At 45.8% G+C, this 20,445-nt stretch overlaps 1 protein-coding gene across 1 annotated transcript in view; it reads right to left on the bottom strand.

Moving 5' to 3' along the window:
- Positions 1–12,648, bottom strand: part of slc45a4.S (solute carrier family 45 member 4 S homeolog) — a 70,078-nt gene extending 57,430 nt beyond the window's left edge. Inside the window, exon 1 of the mRNA XM_018223989.2 lies at positions 12,395–12,648. The gene's annotated coding sequence lies outside the window, so the exon portion shown is untranslated. The remainder of the gene's footprint in view (positions 1–12,394) is intronic.
- Between the last annotated feature and the right edge of the window lie 7,797 nt (positions 12,649–20,445).

Raw genomic sequence — 20,445 nt, 5'->3', positions numbered from 1 at the left:
GGGGGCACTTTCCAACAATGGGGGGGAGCATCCTTTCTTGCTACACTTTATACAGCATCCCAATAAGGCACCCGGCGATGGACACTTTTTTTGAAGCTGAAAATGCCCCCCACCCACCCCAAGTACTGGAGGCACAGCACATGCCCCAATAGGTCCATCAATACAAAAACAGAGTTCCATACTTTAACTTCCCCTTTAATTTCTCTCCCTCCTTTTATTCTATAACACAGACTGATTTGCCCATGAAGAGGGTCCATGTAAGTCCCACTTTATCAGCACCTTGTTACTCTCTGCACCTTGCTACTTTCTGCAACTTACTTCTCTCTGCACCTTGCTTCTCTCTGCACCTTGCGACTCTCTGCACCTTGCGACTCTCTGCACCTTGCTTCTCTCTGCACCTTGCTTCTCTCTGCACCTTGCTTCTCTCTGCATCTTGCGACTCTCTGCACCTTGTGACTCTCTGCACCTTGCTTCTCTCTGCACCTTGCGACTCTCTGCGCCTTGCGACTCTCTGCGCCTTGCTACTTTCTGCGCCTTGCTTCTCTCTCTACCTTGCTACTCTCTGCACCTTGCTTCTCTCTGCACCTTGCGACTCTCTGCGCCTTGCTACTTTCTCCGCCTTGCTTCTCTCTCTACCTTGCTACTCTCTGCACCTTGCTTCTCTCTGCACCTTGCGACTCTCTGCACCTTGCGACTCTCTGCACCTTGCGACTCTCTGCACCTTGCGACTCTCTGCACCTTGCGACTCTCTGCACCTTGCGACTCTCTGCACCTTGCTTCTCTCTGCACCTTGCTTCTCTCTGCACCTTGCTTCTCTCTGCACCTTGCTACTCTCTGCACCTTGCTACTCTCTGCACCTTGCTACTCTCTGCACCTTGCTACTCTCTGCACCTTGCTACTCTCTGCACCTTGCTTCTCTCTGCACCTTGCTTCTCTCTGCACCTTGCTACTCTCTGCACCTTGCGACAGAAGGCACAGCACATGCCCCAATAGGTCCATCAATACAAAAACAGAGTTCCATACTTTAACTTCCCCTTTAATTTCTCTCCCTCCTTTTATTCTATAAACCCAAACTGATTTGCCCATGAAGAGGGTCCATGTAAGTCCCACTTTATCAGCACCTTGTTACTCTCTGCACCTTGCTACTTTCTGCAACTTACTTCTCTCTGCACCTTGCTTCTCTCTGCACCTTGCTACTCTCTGCACCTTGCTTCTCTCTGCACCTTGCTTCTCTCTGCACCTTGCTACTCTCTGCACCTTGCTTCTCTCTGCACCTTGCTTCTCTCTGCACCTTGCGACTCTCTGCACCTTGCTTCTCTCTGCACCTTGCTTCTCTCTGCACCTTGCTACTCTCTGCACCTTGCTTCTCTCTGCACCTTGCGACTCTCTGCACCTTGCGACTCTCTGCACCTTGCTTCTCTCTGCACCTTGCTTCTCTCTGCATCTTGCGACTCTCTGCACCTTGTGACTCTCTGCACCTTGCTTCTCTCTGCACCTTGCTTCTCTCTGCACCTTGCTTCTCTCTGCATCTTGCGACTCTCTGCACCTTGCGACTCTCTGCACCTTGCTTCTCTCTGCACCTTGCTTCTCTCTGCACCTTGCTTCTCTCTGCATCTTGCGACTCTCTGCACCTTGTGACTCTCTGCACCTTGCTTCTCTCTGCGCCTTGCGACTCTCTGCGCCTTGCGACTCTCTGCGCCTTGCTACTTTCTGCGCCTTGCTTCTCTCTCTACCTTGCTACTCTCTGCACCTTGCTTCTCTCTGCACCTTGCAACTCTCTGCGCCTTGCTACTTTCTGCGCCTTGCTTCTCTCTCTACCTTGCTTCTCTCTCTACCTTGCGACTCTCTGCACCTTGCGACTCTCTGCACCTTGCGACTCTCTGCACCTTGCGACTCTCTGCACCTTGCGACTCTCTGCACCTTGCGACTCTCTGCACCTTGCGACTCTCTGCACCTTGCGACTCTCTGCACCTTGCGACTCTCTGCACCTTGCGACTCTCTGCACCTTGCGACTCTCTGCACCTTGCGACTCTCTGCACCTTGCGACTCTCTGCACCTTGCGACTCTCTGCACCTTGCGACTCTCTGCACCTTGCGACTCTCTGCACCTTGCGACTCTCTGCACCTTGCGACTCTCTGCACCTTGCGACTCTCTGCACCTTGCGACTCTCTGCACCTTGCGACTCTCTGCACCTTGCGACTCTCTGCACCTTGCTTCTCTCTGCACCTTGCTTCTCTCTGCACCTTGCTTCTCTCTGCACCTTGCTTCTCTCTGCACCTTGCTACTCTCTGCACCTTGCTACTCTCTGCACCTTGCTACTCTCTGCACCTTGCTACTCTCTGCACCTTGCTTCTCTCTGCACCTTGCTTCTCTCTGCACCTTGCTACTCTCTGCACCTTGCGACAGAAGGCACAGCACATGCCCCAATAGGTCCATCAATACAAAAACAGAGTTCCATACTTTAACTTCCCCTTTAATTTCTCTCCCTCCTTTTATTCTATAACACAGACTGATTTGCCCATGAAGAGGGTCCATGTAAGTCCCACTTTATCAGCACCTTGTTACTCTCTGCACCTTGCTTCTCTCTGCACCTTGCTTCTCTCTGCACCTTGCTACTCTCTGCACCTTGCTACTCTCTGCGCCTTGCTACTCTCTGCGCCTTGCTACTCTCTGCGCCTTGCGACTCTCTGCGCCTTGCTACTCTCTGCGCCTTGCGACTCTCTGCGCGCCTTGCGACTCTCTGCGCCTTGCTTCTCTCTGCGCCTTGCTTCTCTCTGCGCCTTGCTTCTCTCTGCGCCTTGCGACTCTCTGCGCCTTGCGACTCTCTGCGCTTTGCTACTTTCTGCGCCTTGCTTCTCTCTGCACCTTGCTTCTCTCTGCACCTTGCTTCTCTCTGCACCTTGCTTCTCTCTGCACCTTGCTACTCTCTGCACCTTGCTACTCTCTGCACCTTGCTACTCTCTGCACCTTGCTACTCTCTGCACCTTGCTACTCTCTGCACCTTGCTACTCTCAGCACTTTGATTCTCACAGCGCTTTGATTCTCTCTGCACCTTGCTTCTCTCTGCATCTTACAAAGCATTCACCCTATCACCTGAGCAAGCGAAATCCTTTAAGAGTCATAGGGAGAGGAGACGTATTAAAAACATCCATTTAAGAGGCAGAAATAGACAATGAACACTTAAAGGCACAGTGTACTTTTTCGCACTGGAGCTCCCAAAATCACTAGTGGCACATTAGATCGCAAGCTCTATGGACAAGAAGGTGACAGCTGCAGGGCATTATTCCTTATTAGCATTTTTGATGCATTTCAAGTGTGTTAATAAAACGGCATTATCTGCGGTGCCCGTGAGTAAGCACTTCTCAGAGAGGGAGAGCACAGGGCTGGCAGATAAGAGATAATGTGCCTCTAAATAAACAGCCGGATAAACTCCCTATAATAAATACACTTTGCACTAGAATCATGGCTGTCGATTGTAATCAGCTCCAGCGAATATTCGGCGCTACAAGCAGGTTCTGTGCATGACTAATGAGCATTTGTAGTGAGTTAAAAGGTTTGTCGCAGCAGGGGAAGAAAGCAGAGGAGAGAGTATGGGGGGTCGGCTAATGTTTGTGCTGTCTGGCACGTGAAATATTTACAAGCCCACTTTCCATAACAACACAAGGTTTTCCATTAGCGCTAGCAGGAATGCCCCCAGCCCAACTGAGCACAACGAGAACAGGTGGCGTCTCAGGTCTCTGACGCTGTAACACCAGCAATATACAGCAGCCTGTATCTGTCATCTCTAGCTGCCGGCAACACTCCTGTGCATAAAGGGCCCACCAATCAGGACGCATTCCCATAAACTGAATACATAGCAACAACGCTTAAAGGGGAAGCTCTCACTAAAATTAATATCAGAAAATGTAGACAGTGTTATTGAAAGATGCAACCAGGGCTGCCACTCGGGTGCCCAAGCCCCACCCCAGATCCCGCCCACTCCACATCACAGTTAAAAGACCACACAGACATCAGCGCCAAAAAAGTAACCCCCCCCCCACACACACACAAGTTATAAAAAGCTATTGATGGTCAGGGCCCCCTTATAAGTTAAAAAAAAACATTGTCGCCAGGGCCCCCCTTACAAGTTAAAAAAAATTAGGGCACCAAAGAATATTTTTTTTTTAAAAAAAAAAACATTGTTGCCAGGGCTCCCCTTACAAGTTAAAAAAAAAAAAAAAAAAACATTGGCGCCAGGGCCCATCTTACAAGTAAAACAAATTGGGGCCCCACAGAATATTTTTTTTTAAAAAAAAACAAAACATTGCTGACAGGGCCCACTAACAAGTTAAAAAAAAATTGGGGCCCCCAAAAATATTTTTTAAAAAACCATTGGTGGCAGGGGCCTATAGAATATTAAAATAATACACTGGTGGCCAGGGGATTTAAAAAAAAAAACACAAATTGGTGATCAGTAGAACAGAACTTCGCCTCCTTCCGTGACTTTTCATCGCTTCAGGAATTCAGTTTCAGCTGTTTTCGTGACTTTGGGTCTTTGGCTTCGGTTGTTTTCCTGACTTTGGGTCTTTTCGCCGATTCGGGACTTTGGCTTTTCGGCACTTTCGCATTTCGGCCGCAGGCTTTGGCGCTCTCAAGGGGGGCTCTGTCAAAAGTGCAGCACTGCCGGGACCCCTTCATGCCCCGGGCCCAGGATACTTGTCCCCCCTGTCCCCCCCTGATGGCGGCCCTGTCTGGAACTGTGCAAAAATAAACGTTACAGTGTCCCTTTAGGGCAGAGACACACGGTCAGATTCGGGGAGATTAGTCGCCCTGGGGCAAATCTCCTCTTCTTCTGGGCGATTAATCTCCTCTTCTTTGGGGCGACAAATCTCCTCTTCTTTGGGACTAATCTCCCCGAACTGCCTTCTCCTGCCTTCCTGCTGGCTAGAATGTAAATCGCCGGCGGGATGGCACACGGATCGCTTAATTTTCCGAAGTCGCCCAAAGTTTTAGGTCTAAGTGTGATCTGAAGCCAGCCAATCAAAGTAAGATATCTGCCAGATTTGGACACCCATGTGCTGATCCCAGGGTCCAACATATCAGATGAGACTGCATCAAAGTGCCGACGTGCTCCTCACCTGATGGGATGCCTGGTCTATACTGACAACATATATGACCAGATACAGGTCTGGATGGGAAGAGTCAGCAGCTTTTCATGGTCTCTGCGTATACTGACAGTAATTGCCTAGAGAAGGCCGCCTCGCTCAAATAAGAGAAATACAGATTTTCCATCAGAATAAATACACGTACAGGTATGGGATCTGTTATCCGGAAACCCGTTATCCAGAAAGATCCGAATTACAGAAAGGCCGTCTCCCATAGACTCCTTTTTATCTAAATAATCCAAATTTTTTACAATTATGTCCTTTTTCTGTGTAATAATAAATCAGTAACTTGTACTTGATCCCAACTAAGATATAATTAATCCTTATTAGAACCAAAAACCAGCCTATTGGGTTTATTTAATGTTTATATGATTTCCTAGTAGACTTAAGGTATGAAGATCCAAATTACAGAACGATCCGTTATCCAGAGAACCCCAGGTCCTGAGCCTTCTGGATAATAAGTCCTAAACCTGTGTATGTGTGTGTATAGACAGACAGACAGACAGATATAAAGTGACAGGTTCCATAATCCACAGGGGGGGTAAGAAAATAAAAGTGCTATTGTCATTAGATTTTCAGCAACCCCCACCCCCATCAGTTTCCCAATTCTAGTTCCTGTTTCTGTACATGTGATTGTGAGTTACAGAGGCCGAGCTTGCGGTCCGACCTCCTTTACCTCCAGCCCTCGTCCCCCAGCCATGACTTGTGACATGAGAAGCCACAGAAGCCAACTGCTAGCCACAAGCCGTGAGCCCCACTGAGCCCCTAGATAAAGTGCAGCTCATGCCGACAACTGATGACTCGTTTGGGATGGGCCGCGGGGTGTCAGCATTTATTAACAGTGGGATCACATGACTGCGGGGAAATCACGGGACACAAGAAATAAGTGCAATGTTTTCCTACTGAAGAAGAAGCCACAATATCTATAGGATTCCCAGTTAGGGGTGGTTATAAAGCTTTAAGAAGCAGGGGTGGAGTTAGAGTGGAGGAGGGGCCAAGTAATGCCCCTCCTCCTGGAGTCACCCTTCCCCCCCCCCAGTTGTTCAGCCAATATGGACAGTTATTATACAATGTCATATCATTGCAATAACTACACGCCAGGCATCGGGGGGGGGGGGTAACATAGGGTTCACAAGCCCCCCTTTTCCAATTCTGTGGATAACACCACAATGAGTCCTTTAGACAGCAGCTGTAGCCCATGTAGACATTCAATTTAATTCAGTAACCGACTGAAACCAATCAGGAGTTAGCTTTCATCAGAATACAGCAAGTAGAATAATGAGAGCAAGCACATGATTGGTTGTTTAGTGTTAAAGGAGAACTAAACCCTTCAATTGAATGTGGCTAAAAGTGTCATATTTTCTATAGTGAACTTATTGCAGGAGGCTAAAGTTTGAGCTTGTCAATAGCAGCAATGATCCAGGACTTCAAACTTGTCACAGGGGGTCACCATCTTGGAAAGTGTCTGTGACACTCACATGCTCAGTGGGCTCTGATTGGCTGTTGAGAAGCTAAGCTTAGGGCTCGTCACTAATTATCCAGCAGAAAATGAGCTTCCCTGGCTGTAATATAAGCTGATGCTACAGGTTTGCTGATTATTCAATTCTGATGCTAATTGCACTGGTTTCTGTGCTGCCATGTAGTAATTATATGTATTAATTACTAATCAGCCTTATATTGTGACATTTCTATTCTATGTGTACTGTATATTGTGAGTGGCTCCCTAAGCACCAGTGTCCATAAGTGACCCCTGCAGCCCACACTGGAGATCATTTTCAGGTTGATAATTCATGTAGAATTAGATTTCACATTTAAGTGCTATTACCTGAGGGGGGTGCCACTCTGCGAGGCACCACCAGTCAATATAGTCAATATTTAACCTTAGACCCCCCCCAGGCTGGCATTCCTGCCCCCCACCACAGTCACTGCACAGAGAGCAGGTCCCCCAGACAAAGTGCAGACTTAGAGAACAGAATCCAGGATTCCGGGAAGTAACATTATAGGTGGATAAGGTGCAAAAATAGACTGGTGTACGTGGTGCCTAAATCCACCCCCCTATAAATTCCATTCTGCTTTCTCCCCCCGACTGTAGCGCTCGGAAGTAGGTCAGTCGCATGGCTGATTACTAAAAATATCTGCATACCTGCAGCATGCGCCCAGCCCATAGGGTGAGCCCCCTGCTCTTTCTTTATTATTATCTCATGGAAATGAAAGCTTTACTTCCCCTTTAACCAACAAGAATGGGGACTGTTTGGGCTCCTGTAAGGGAAGTGTCGTTTTGGAAGCACAACATTTCATTGTTTGATAACAGTATCACATGTCATGACACTGACCTATAGCAAGTCCCTGTTATAAGAAGTTTCAAGGTTGCGGCTGCGGTTGCACCGGCGCAGGGGAATCCTGGTTGCAAGTTGCTTTCCTATTGGGATCTTCCACTAGATACGACAGGGCAACGGGGATTACTGGGAAATCCTTTTATCCAATTTGCTCCCAATCAGGAAACACCGGCATTAAAGATCTTTAAAATCTGCCACGGCCACGTGCCCGGGCAATGAATCCCACATGCTTGGTGCCTTAAAGGGGAACTAAATCCCTATGGGGAATTAATATAGGAATACAAAATATTAATCTTAACCAGTGATACAGTGGTAAATTATTGTATAAATGCAGTGTTGCTCCTGGCCGCTGCTTAAACGGGTTCTTCCCCTTTGAGATAACTTTTAATATGATGCAGAGAGGAATATTCGGAGACAATTTGCTATTGGTTTTCATTTCTTAATAATTGTGTTTTTTGAGCTTTTTATTCAGCAGCTCTCCCGTTTGCAATTTCAGCCATCTGGTTACTAGGGACCAAATTTGAATAAGAGACTGGAACATAATAGGAGAGGCCTGAATAGAAAGAGGAGGAATAAAAAGTAGCAATAACAATAGATTTGTAGCCTTACAGAGCATTTGTTTTTTAGAAGGGGTCAGTGACCCCCATTTGAAAGCTGCAAAGAGTCAGAAGAAAAAGGCAAATAACTATAAAAAATAAATAATGAAAACCAATTGAAAAGTTACTTAGAATTGGCCACCCCATTAAGGTTGCAGGGAATTCCATATTAAATATGCATACAGATTGACCAATCACAACCCTGCCTGTATGCTTCATACAAATCTATGTCTGCAGCCAATCATTTAACTCTTTAACATCATTTTCTGGGGTCCAGGATTTGCTGTCCAAGAGACTTGAGGCCTCTGTGTGCTGTTATTTAAAAGAGTTGTTCGCCTTTAAATGAACTGTTAGTATGATATAGAGAGTGATATTCTTTTTATTATTTGTGTTTTTGGACTTATTTAGCTTTTTATTCAGCAGCTCTCCAGTTTGCAGTTTCAGCCATCTGGTTTCTAGGGTCCAAATTCCCCTAGCAACCATGCATTGCTTTGAATAAGAGACTGGAATATGAATAGGAGAGGCCTGAACAGAAAGATGAGTAATAAAAAGCAATAACAATATATTTGTAGCCTCACAGAGCATTTGTTTCATAGATGGGGTCAGTGACCCCCATTTGAAAGCTGAAAGGAGTCAGAAGAAAAGGCAAATAATTCAACAACTATCAAAAATAAATAATGAAGACCAATGGAAAGGTTGATTCGCTAACAGCACTCTAATATCTGGCTGAAGCCGTAGGACAGAAGGGGGACACATACAATAAAAGCAGGATTTCTGCTCCATAGGAAACGCATGGCCTGGATAACAAGGACTCATGGGTCAATAACTTGCTATTCTTGGTGTTGCTGTTCCCTTAAGGCAGCGGCGCATGGGGAGGTGCAGCAGAGCAGGAGTAAATGCAGCTGAGCGGCAAATATGGGGACATGCGGGGGATTATTCATGGATCTGCCTCTGCGCAACTGTCACATTCATACCTGACGTCCCACCCAGTAGATAGAGAGAGAGAGAGAGGGGGGGGGGGGGAGAGAGGGAATGCAGCCGCAGCAGCAGTCACCTCCTCATTGAAATCCTCCCTATGTCCCACATATATGCAGCAGCATCACAGCCCAAATGATTTAAAATCCAAGCGGCAGCTCTAGAGATTATTCATTTGTTCACTTGCAGCTCAAGAAAAATAAAATAAATAAATAAATAATAAATAAATGATTTATAATCCAAGCGGCAGCTCTCTAGACTCATTTATTTACTTGTAGTTCAAGAACAATAAAATAAAGTGTTCTGCACCCACGTCTCCGACACCCTCTTGCCTTACTGCTGTCACCCATGTCACATGTACAACCCCTCCGTTATATACTATACGCCCTGTCCCTAATTATAATATATATATATATATATATATATATATATATATATATATATATATATATATGTAGGGTTGCAATCACGGGGTACAGAGGCAGCGGCAGTCAGGGGCCAGAGAGATGATTGACAGGTCACAAACGAGTGGGCAGGGTTTTGTCGGAAGTGGATCAGACATGGCCATGAATTCGCAGGGCATTTTTTCCCCTTGGGTTGCCATTGTACTTGTTGGCAAGGGCCACCCCAATGGCCACAATTACAAGCCGAGATGCTGGAGGTTATAGTAAAGTCAATAAAACCCCAGGCAGGCACTTTGTATATAACGGACTCCCCCCTGCCATATACAGTTGCTCCGTTGGGCATTAGAATGTGGGGGCCCCCCTGCTGAGACGGCTCTGGTGAGGAAGAAGAGCAGACGTGGGGTGTCACCCTGGGGCTCTGATCTAATTCTGTCTCCTTCTTCCCTTATCTTACATAACCCACCATGGGCAGAATGCAGATGCCTCCGCAGGAGAGCCCTGATTGGTGGACAGCCCAGCCAATGGGAGCAGGGCAAGGCGATGCTTGTAAGTGATTGTAATCAATATACTCCTGCACAGACACACCGTTCTATTATTCATGGCTCCGTGGACTCGATCTTCATCATCTCACGCACCTTGCTCATCATTCCCACCCTGCAGCACCCATATATATATATATATATATATATCAGCCACCCCTATGTACTCCAGGCATTCAGCATTGGTCTGACAATTTAACCCCTTTAACTCCAAGGCGAGTGGGTGCCCCAGACTGACCAATAGAATTGCAGCATGCGGGTCGCAGTCTAGTCTCAGGGCACCAGAGTGAGACCTACTGTGACTGCTGGGTAACAGACTGTCCATATGTACTCAAACAAAATGATAAGACTTGTGGCATACAAGAGGTTAACCCAATGAGGATGCAGGAAAAAAAGCAAAGTCAGCGTTCCCAGATACCAATGAAGCTCCTGGTCAGAATACTATAACACATATATATATATATATATGCTGCATTATGTCATAACAGTCACATGACCATACGCTATGTAGGTAAAGCGGCTCCTAAATGGCGCCTCTGACTATAAGAAGGGCTCCCGCCTGCTCTAGCTGTAAAGGTTCAATAAACTAAAACTACATTTCCCAGTATCACAGCTTGGCAAGGGATGGTGGGAGTTGAGGTTTAACCAGTATAAACAACACCCCTCCCTTTGAGACTTGCCACTTACAGCAGCAACTGACCGATGGCAGAACAACACAGACCAGAACCCTAAATAATTGATAATTATCTGCGAGTCGGACCAGAGAACAGTAATTACTCCAGCTACCCACAATGCACCGCTGTCACACTGGAAACGAACAGGTTAAAGCAGGATTTTCTTATTAACCAATTAGCTCCTGAGTGTCCTGCAGTGACTTACTGGTCCCCTAGAGGGAATAGCTCCAAAATGTTCAGCCAGTTCCCTGGGATATTCCCATAATGCACTGGTGCTGTTACCCCTGCAGTCTCTTGTTTCCCCTCTGCATAAAGGGAATTTACACTGTGCTATGGGGGCTGCTGGGAATTATAGTTCTATCAACTCCAGGCAGAGAAATCCCTAGCGATGTAGCGGGGGGTTCCCTGGGAAACCTTAATAAGGTGATTTGAGGCTACTGCAGAGATGTTGCCGTGTGACCTTGCTGCAGATACAGGGAGTCAATCAGAGAGGCTGAACTACAACACACAGTTGATGAACGGCAGACGCTGATGTAAAGGCTGCTATAGTCAGAGTGGCCCCGGGGAGGGGGGACCATCACACGACAGCAGCTCCTGAACTGCAACCCACATCATGCCCCTAGCACCAAAGTTTAAAGGGAATGATGGGAGTTGTAGTTCTGCAACAGTTACAATAATAAGCATTGCCTCTGGATGAAGAAAATACAGGACTGTTGCACTGGTGGCTATTCCCAATAACATGTCCCTGCTGGGTGATTTAATGCCGGGGCACAGTGGCTTCTTATTCCCATATAATAATAGTGATATTTCCCTGGGCAATGCCAATATTATTATGGATTCTGTAAGGCAATATAATGGCCCTGCCCCACAACTGGCTATTTCCAGTTAATAACATTGCCAATTGCCTATTCACTGATAAATATTTGGCACCTGTATAGCAGTGCCCAGTGACTGGCTATTCCCTATGAATCCTGGGCACTTGTAGGGAAATATAATGGCATTGCCCTATCAGCGGCTATTTCTCAATAATGATGATTATTGTAGGGTTATCTGAGGGCCACTGGCCACTGACTGAATGGTTCTTATTGTACAATATTATAGTTCATGCCAATTGGGGCACCTGTAGGGCAATGTAAGGTCAGTGACCAATTACTGCTTATTCTTCCTCCCTAGAAAACCCCTCCGGGCACCTGTGAATCAATGGCACACAGTAAAGGTGATACCCCTGGGGCAATTGTAGGATGAGATATAAAGGGCAGTGGCCAATCAGGGGCAAATAAAGGTGATACACCTGGGGCAATTGTAGGATGAGATATAAAGGGCAGTAGCCACTCAGAGGCAATTAAAGGTGATACCCCTGGGGCAATAAGACAAGAAAAGTGGCCAGTCAGGGGCAATTAAAGGTGATACCCTTGGGGCAATTGTAGGATGAGATATAAAGGGCAGTAGCCACTCAGAGGCAATTAAAGGTGATACCCCTGGGGCAATAAAACAAGAAAAGTGGCCAGTCAGGGGCAATTAAAGGTGATACCCTTGGGCAATTGTAGGATGAGATATAAAGGCAGTGGCCAGTCAGGGGCAATTAAAGGTGATACCCCTGGGGCAATAAGACAATATAAAGGGCAATGGCCAGTGCTCCCAGGGATGATAAAGCCCCTCCCCCGCGGGCACCTGTAGTTGTCAGGCAATGGGCAGGTGTGGGAGGAGCCATACAGAAGTGACGTACCTGGGCTCCGCTGTGCACGAATGGCTGCTGCTGGCCGGGCTGCTGGGGGCAGGGTGCGGGGTCACAGACACAGACCGGGAGTGAGCGACATCCCTGTGGCAATAAAGAGCCTTTATCCGAGCGCCTCGTCTCTTCCTGAGCAGCCGCGGTTTCCCGTTATATAGTGAGTCGCTGTGTCGGTGCTGTCCGGCCTCTTGTTGTGCAGCTCCGGTTCCCCCTCCCATCTGCTGGATGACAAGTGCCTCTTGGGAGGCGGGGGGAGTGGGCGGAGTAATAGCTGAGACAGGAGAAAGGGGAGTGGCAGAATAACTGGGGAGGGGTCGAGTCTATTAAACCACGCCCACTACCGTACGCTTCAACGATAAGGTAAAGCGCAACGCCGAAACAGCAAGAATAAAAGGCGGAGACAGAATGACAGACTCCTCCCACTCCTAGAGAGCACCAATGACTGCGGGGATAGAATTATGCAGAGAAACTGGAAAGTAAGGGCGGAGACTGGAGTAAACGGTGGAACAGTGAGCGGAACGTAAATGTCCCTCCCCTTTTAGGAAAGAGTCTTCAGAGTTCCGATGACGTTTTCATCAATATGCGACGTATCGTGAGAGGCGTGGCTACAGATAAGCGAGAGGGGCGGCTCAATAACATTTGGGGCGGGGCTTGGGGAATGACAGGTGTATGTGCCTCTTAAAGGGACCCTGCACCTTGTGATTCCTCTCTGGTTACTCCAGTGACTCTATTTGCCAATCAGCTGCTGTATAAGCCTTGTGTCACGTGACCAGCAATTAGCTTTTACACAAATCTTTATCTCCCTCACTGGCACAGACTCAGCTGTTCTTGTAATATCTGTCTGTTATATCCTTATCATTTACAGTAGGGGGAACATTATCCCTTATAATACATGAGTGATACTCAGAGTTCCCTGTATAACTCAGCCTGCAGCCTTGTGCCTTTATATGGTCACAGAACAACCCCTCAGTGACTTCTAATATCCTTATCATTTACAGTAGGGGGTACATTATCCCTTATAATACATGAGTGATACTCAGAGTTCCCTGTATAACTCAGCCTGCAGCCTTGTGCCTTTATATGGTCACAGAACAACCCCTCAGTGACTTCTAATATCCTTATGATTTACAGTAGGGGGTACATTATCCCTTATAATACATGAGTGATACTCAGAGTTCCCTGTATAACTCAGCCTGCAGCCTTGTGACTTTATATGGTCACAGAACAACCCCTCAGTGACTTCTAATATCCTTATAATTTACAGTAGGGGGTACATTATCCCTTATAATACATGAGTGATACTCAGAGTTCCCTGTATAACTCAGCCTGCAGCCTTGTGCCTTTATATGGTCACAGAACAACCCCTCAGTGACTTCTAATATCCTTATCATTTACAGTAGGGGGTACATTATCCCTTATAATACATGAGTGATACTCAGAGTTCCCTGTATAACTCAGCCTGCAGCCTTGTGCCTTTATATGGTCACAGAACAACCCCTCAGTGACTTCTAATATCCTTATCATTTACAGTAGGGGGTACATTATCCCTTATAATACATGAGTGATACTCAGAGTTCCCTGTATAACTCAGCCTGCAGCCTTGTGCCTTTATATGGTCACAGAACAACCCCTCAGTGACTTCTAATATCCTTATCATCTACAGTAGGGGGTACATAATCCGTTATAATACAAGTGATACTCAGAGTCTCCTGTATAACTCCCCCAAGTCCCACTGCCTATGAACATAGCAGGAGACTTTGGAGCAGTTCTCTAAATACACAGAGTAGTCCTGTTGTGACTGGCCACTAGGCACAGGTGGGCCACCTCACTCCCTGCCGGCTGTACCTGTATAAGGAAAGATTCTGGATCGTTTGAATCACTTTAAAATAAAAGAGCAGAATAACCTTCTCAAGTGGCACAAATTGTGGCTTTAGTGTTGTCTCGTCTCGCTCATCCCTGCGCCGCTCTCCCCACTCTCATTGGCTGGTTTTCTCTTTTAAGATAATCGGTCGCATGAAATAAAGTGGATTCAATAGAATAATTGGAGCAATCATGTAACCAGGGAGGCTTCAGCACTGGAGGAAAATGAAAGCCTTTTGTGATGATTTGTGTTCAGGAGGTTCTTATATAAACCCTGAGGGCCCTTAACTCCCCCAGTATCTGACTGATCCCCAACTGCCATTTAGTGCAGCACTGACAGCTCCACTGGGGCAGAACTGAACTCAGTTGACCCTGGTGTCTCATGGCCCTTGTATTCCAAAACCAACTTGTATCTCCCCCCAGGGCTGGATTAGATTAGGGTATTTGGCCCTTTATTGACCTCAGCATCACAAATTCTGCCTTGTGAGGGGCACAATAGAGAAAAGTATAAAATATGTATTTTATTGGGAAACGGTTATTATATACTGTATCATGTCCAACTCTCCGCTGTTTAGGAACAACATCTAGAGCATCACAATTTGAACATCCCATGTTTATGTAGCCTTACATGGCCAATGAAGTAACACGGTGACCCACAGAAGCCAATCAGATGTTTGCTTTCATTATTCAGAGGGCACTAAGCCAATAAAAGCTATCTGCTCATTGGCTGCCACAATTTACTGGACTGAGACAAACACAACTCATAACTCCGTATAGTGGGTCAGCTTTGACTTCAGTCAGGGGTATTTATTAGTGAGACCCTCAAATAAGTCATGGCTGACAAGGACAGCTGGGGGTTGTAGTTTTACAAACCATATCATGACAATACAGGTATGGGATACTTTATCCAAAAACCCTTTATCCGGAAAGCTCTGAATTATGAAAAGGCTTTCTCCCATAGACTCCATTTTATTCAAATAATCCAAATTTTTCTGTGTAATAATAAAACAGTCGCTAGTACTCGATCCCAACTAAGATATAATTAATCCTTATTGGAGGCAAAACCAGCCTATTGGGTTTATTTCATGTTTATATGATTTTCTAGTAAACTTAAAGGGGACCCGTCACCCAAAAAAAATATTCTAAATCCTAATTTATCATGTAAGTCAAGTAAAATGAACTTTAATTACACTGTCTACATTATTTGAATCCTGTTTCCTTCAGTCTGGGAATTCATAATTATAACAAGCAGGCAGGAGCCATTTTGTGGACACTGTTATTAAGACAAGTCTTGTATCATCTCAGAATCTTGTTTGTGCACCAGAATGGGGGACCTGATGTCCATCCCCATGTCCTGGTTACACAATTAAATGGTGAAGAGATTGGGGGGAATGTGGGGAGAGCAGTGACATGTAGGAAGTGCTGAATGGAAAGTGAAAGTAATTGCCTAAGGCATAGAGGAGGGGCAGACAATATTTGATTGACAGCTGAGATTTTTAAAAGCGTTTACAGCTATGAATGCTTTGATAAAAATAAAATTTTGATTTCATGTATAAATTGAAAAGGACTTTTATTATACATTTTTATATGTCTGGGTGACAGGTCCACTTTAAGGAATGAAGATCCAAATTATGGAAAGATCTGTTATCCATAAAGCGATAGGTCCCGAGCATTCTGGATAACAGGTCCCATACCTGTATATGGACTCTTCGATCAGACTCCCCGTTCTCCACAACAATACCGTATGTAAGTAAGGCTGAATTTTACTTTTATTTTTGTATCGACCCAGCCATCCATAATAATTTGATTGAAGCCGGTAGATTTGGGATCAGAGAAGGCCGGTCCATAATACAAAAAATATAATTGTATCACGCGGTGATACGTTACGTAATAATATCTCCCTATGGCATAATATGTTGAGAATTAGATGTTACATTTAAATATATATATGACAGATGTTTGCAGATACTTCTAGATGTAATATATTCCCCGTGCTCTTGTGACACCTGCCTGTGACCCACTTGTATTGATGCTTATTTATAACATATACTGTAGCCCTAACATCTGCCAACTTGTGTTTATTACAGGGGTTACTTATACTGGTTTAATTCTATGATACCTCAATCTAGTGCACACTAAGTTTAGTTATGTCATGTCCCCTGATAGTCTTTACAGGATCTCAGCTGCCATAAAGCAGGACAGGACTGCTGCTTACAATGGGGATCAGATAGGATCTGTGCAGCCACTGGGACAGAATGCTCTGTTATACAGATAGCTAGAATCTCAGCTGCCATAAAGCAGGACAGGACTGCTGCTTACAATGGGGATCAGATAGGATCTGTGCAGTCACTGGGACAGAATGTTCTGTTATACAGATAGCTAGAATCTCAGCTGCCATAAAGCAGGACAGGACTGCTGCTTACAATGGGGATCAGATAGGATCTGTGCAGCCACTGGGACAGAATGTTCTGTTATACAGATAGCTAGAATCTCAGCTGCCATAAAGCAGGACAGGACTGCTGCTTACAATGGGGATCAGATAGGATCTGTGCAGCCACTGGGACAGAATGTTCTGTTATACAGATAGCTAGAATCTCAGCTGCCATAAAGCAGGACAGGACTGCTGCTTACAATGGGGATCAGATAGGATCTGTGCAGCCACTGGGACAGAATGTTCTGTTATACAGATAGCTAGAATCTCAGCTGCCATAAAGCAGGACAGGACTGCTGCTTACAATGGGGATCAGATAGGATCTGTGCAGCCACTGGGACAGAATGTTCTGTTATACAGATAGCTAGAATCTCAGCTGCCATAAAGCAGGACAGGACTGCTGCTTACAATGGGGATCAGATAGGATCTGTGCAGCCACTGGGACAGAATGTTCTGTTATACAGATAGCTAGAATCTCAGCTGCCATAAAGCAGGACAGGACTGCTGCTTACAATGGGGATCAGATAGGATCTGTGCAGCCACTGGGACAGAATGTTCTGTTATACAGATAGCTAGAATCTCAGCTGCCATAAAGCAGGACAGGACTGCTGCTTACAATGGGGATCAGATAGGATCTGTGCAGCCACTGGGACAGAATGTTCTGTTATACAGATAGCTAGAATCTCAGCTGCCATAAAGCAGGACAGGACTGCTGCTTACAATGGGGATCAGATAGGATCTGTGCAGCCACTGGGACAGAATGTTCTGTTATACAGATAGCTAGAATCTCAGCTGCCATAAAGCAGGACAGGACTGCTGCTTACAATGGGGATCAGATAGGATCTGTGCAGCCACTGGGACAGAATGTTCTGTTATACAGATAGCTAGAATCTCAGCTGCCATAAAGCAGGACAGGACTGCTGCTTACAATGGGGATCAGATAGGATCTGTGCAGCCACTGGGACAGAATGTTCTGTTATACAGATAGCTAGAATCTCAGCTGCCATAAAGCAGGACAGGACTGCTGCTTACAATGGGGATCAGATAGGATCTGTGCAGCCACTGGGACAGAATGTTCTGTTATACAGATAGCTAGAATCTCAGCTGCCATAAAGCAGGACAGGACTGCTGCTTACAATGGGGATCAGTGCTCCAGTACTATATTGCGCTGGGGCACAAACGAATGACTATTGCTGGTGTCGGTCGTTTTCTGGATCATTATACAGACGAGACTGATTAGTCTGCTGGAAACATGTTTGCTTGTTCACAGCTGCCCTTCCTTCCTAACTTGGCCTCACTTTGCCTTTTTCAAGATCCCCAAGTAGAAAGAGAAGGAAACACTAACATTTTCCTTTCACTTAACAGAAAAGTCAAACACCCGGGGCCGGTAACATAAACACAAGTGCAGCTTCCTCCATCCTCCGAAGCCCAATCTCATGGACATCTGCCCACACCTGACTTTTATAGTTTCCTCTCTCTGACACTGGGTCTGACACTGGGTCTGACACTGCTCCTCTGTGTGTCTCTGTGGGATACGCCGAGTGCCATTCACAAATGCTGACACTGGGTTGTTCATGTGATGTCATGGGTAACAGTGCAAGGCCAGTGGGTGATGTGTGATGTCATGGGTAACAGTGCAAGGCCAGTGGGTGATGTGTGATGTCATGGATAGCAGTGCAAGGCCAGTGGGTGATGTGTGATGTCATTGATGGCAGTACACGGCCAGTGGGTGATGTGTGAGGTTATGGATGACAGTGTAAGGCCAGTGGGTGATTACGTTTTTACATTAATTTTATCACTTACTGGCATTACATTAGTTGCCATTTCCAAAATAGATAGCAGCACTCCCATATAGTATAAAAAGCCTTTATTTCAAAATATTCATCGGGCACAGCAACGTTTCGGACCGCCTGGTCCTTTTTCAAGCTGAAAAAGGACCAGGCGGTCCGAAACGTTGCTGTGCCCGATGAATATTTTGAAATAAAGGCTTTTTATACTATATGGGAGTGCTGCTATCTATTTTGGAAATTGCTTCAAGGATGTGAAGGTGAACACATCAATTGGCGTGCACACCGAAACAAGTAAGCTTGTGAATCTAAATGCTGGATGCTCTTCTATATTACATTAGTTGCCCCCATGCTCCCCCAAGCGGGGCAGATAGGATTGTGGGTCGGCTGCTCCATACTGGAGAGGAGGGGAAAATGGAACCCACTGGTAGGAGGTAGTATTTCCCATGGGTTGGGTTGGAAGGTGCAATTAAGGTGCAGTAGTTTCTCTAGGGAGGGCTCAAGGTAGCACCATGTGACACAAGATCACAAAAATTAATTACCAAGTATTTGAGGGATATTTGTGGTGGTTGGGGCCCAGTAGGAATGAGGGCCCCTCAGAGCTGGTATAGAGGGGCAAGATGGTGACAGTACAGCAGGATAAATGTATAGGAGCCGGTGATGTGGGGGGAAGTGTATCAGCAGGTGGTGGGACCTTGACTCAGTTCTTCTAGGGGCCCCGGGTACCACAGTTCAATGTTGTGTTGTGTTAAATCAGATATAACTGAAGTTTATTAAATGTGTCCCTCCCATGTCATGCCCCCCCCCCCCTTCAGGTACTGAAGACTCTGCTGAAAGTTCAACTTAAGCCTAGAAATGCCGTATTTTATTCACTGAGGTTCAGCAGCCCGATAACATTAATGATCCAGACCTTAAAGCAGTGATCCCCAACCAGTAGCTCTTGAGCAACATGTTGCTCTCCAACCACTCGGATGTTGCTCCCAGGGCCCCAAAGCAGGTGCTGATTTTTGAATTCCAGACTTGGAGGCAAGTTTTGGTTGTATAAAAACCATGTGTACTGCCAAACAGAACCTCAATGTAGATTGACAATCCACATAGGGGGTACCAAATGGCCAATAACAGCCCTTATTTGGGACCCCAAGAACATTTATTATGCTTGTGTTGCTCCCCAACTCCTTTTTCTTCTGAATGTTGCTCACGGGTTCAAAAGGTTGGAGATCCCTGCCTTAAAGGAACAGTTCAGTGTAAAAATAAAAACTGGGTAAATAAATAGGTTGTGCAAAATAAAAAATGTATCTAATATAGTTAGTTAGGCAAAAATGTAATGTATAAAGGCTGGAGTGAGTGGATGTGTAACATAATAGCCAGAACACTACTTCATGCTTTTCAGCTCTCTAACTCTGAGTTAGTCAGTGACTATAAGGGGGGCCACATGGGACATAACTGTTCAGTGAGTTTGTAATTGATCCTTGCTCTAAGGTGCCATAGAAAGTCAGTATTTAGAGGGCTGGTGGGGGCTGTTTGGGCCTCTGTGTAGCTAAAATGCCAGGGCCTATTTTAATTCTCAGTCCGGACCTGGTAACCAATCAGTGAAAAGCAAGAGAGCTGAAAAGCAGGAAGTAGTGTTCTGGCTATTATGTTACACATCCACTCACTCCAGCCTTTATACATTACATTTTTGCCTAAATAACTATATTAGATACAGTTTTTTATTTTGCACAGACTATCTATTTAGCCAGTTTTTATTTTTACACTGAACAATTCCTTTAAAAGCAGCCTCCCATGTTGGATCTTGTTAGGCCTCTCTTGTGTCAGTGGCTCTGCACATGCTCAGTGGGCTCTGGGCTGCTGACAAGCTAAGCTTAGGGGTCATGGGAAATCTTTAAAGTGAAGTCACATCTGTTATAGAAGCTGATGTTACAGGGCTGATTATGAATCTGAAGTAATAACTAATCGGCCTTGTGTCA

This window comes from Xenopus laevis, chromosome 6S, assembly GCF_017654675.1.
Source record: "Xenopus laevis strain J_2021 chromosome 6S, Xenopus_laevis_v10.1, whole genome shotgun sequence".
Lineage (NCBI taxonomy): Eukaryota > Metazoa > Chordata > Amphibia > Anura > Pipidae > Xenopus > Xenopus laevis.
This window is presented reverse-complemented; position numbering and strand designations above follow the sequence as displayed.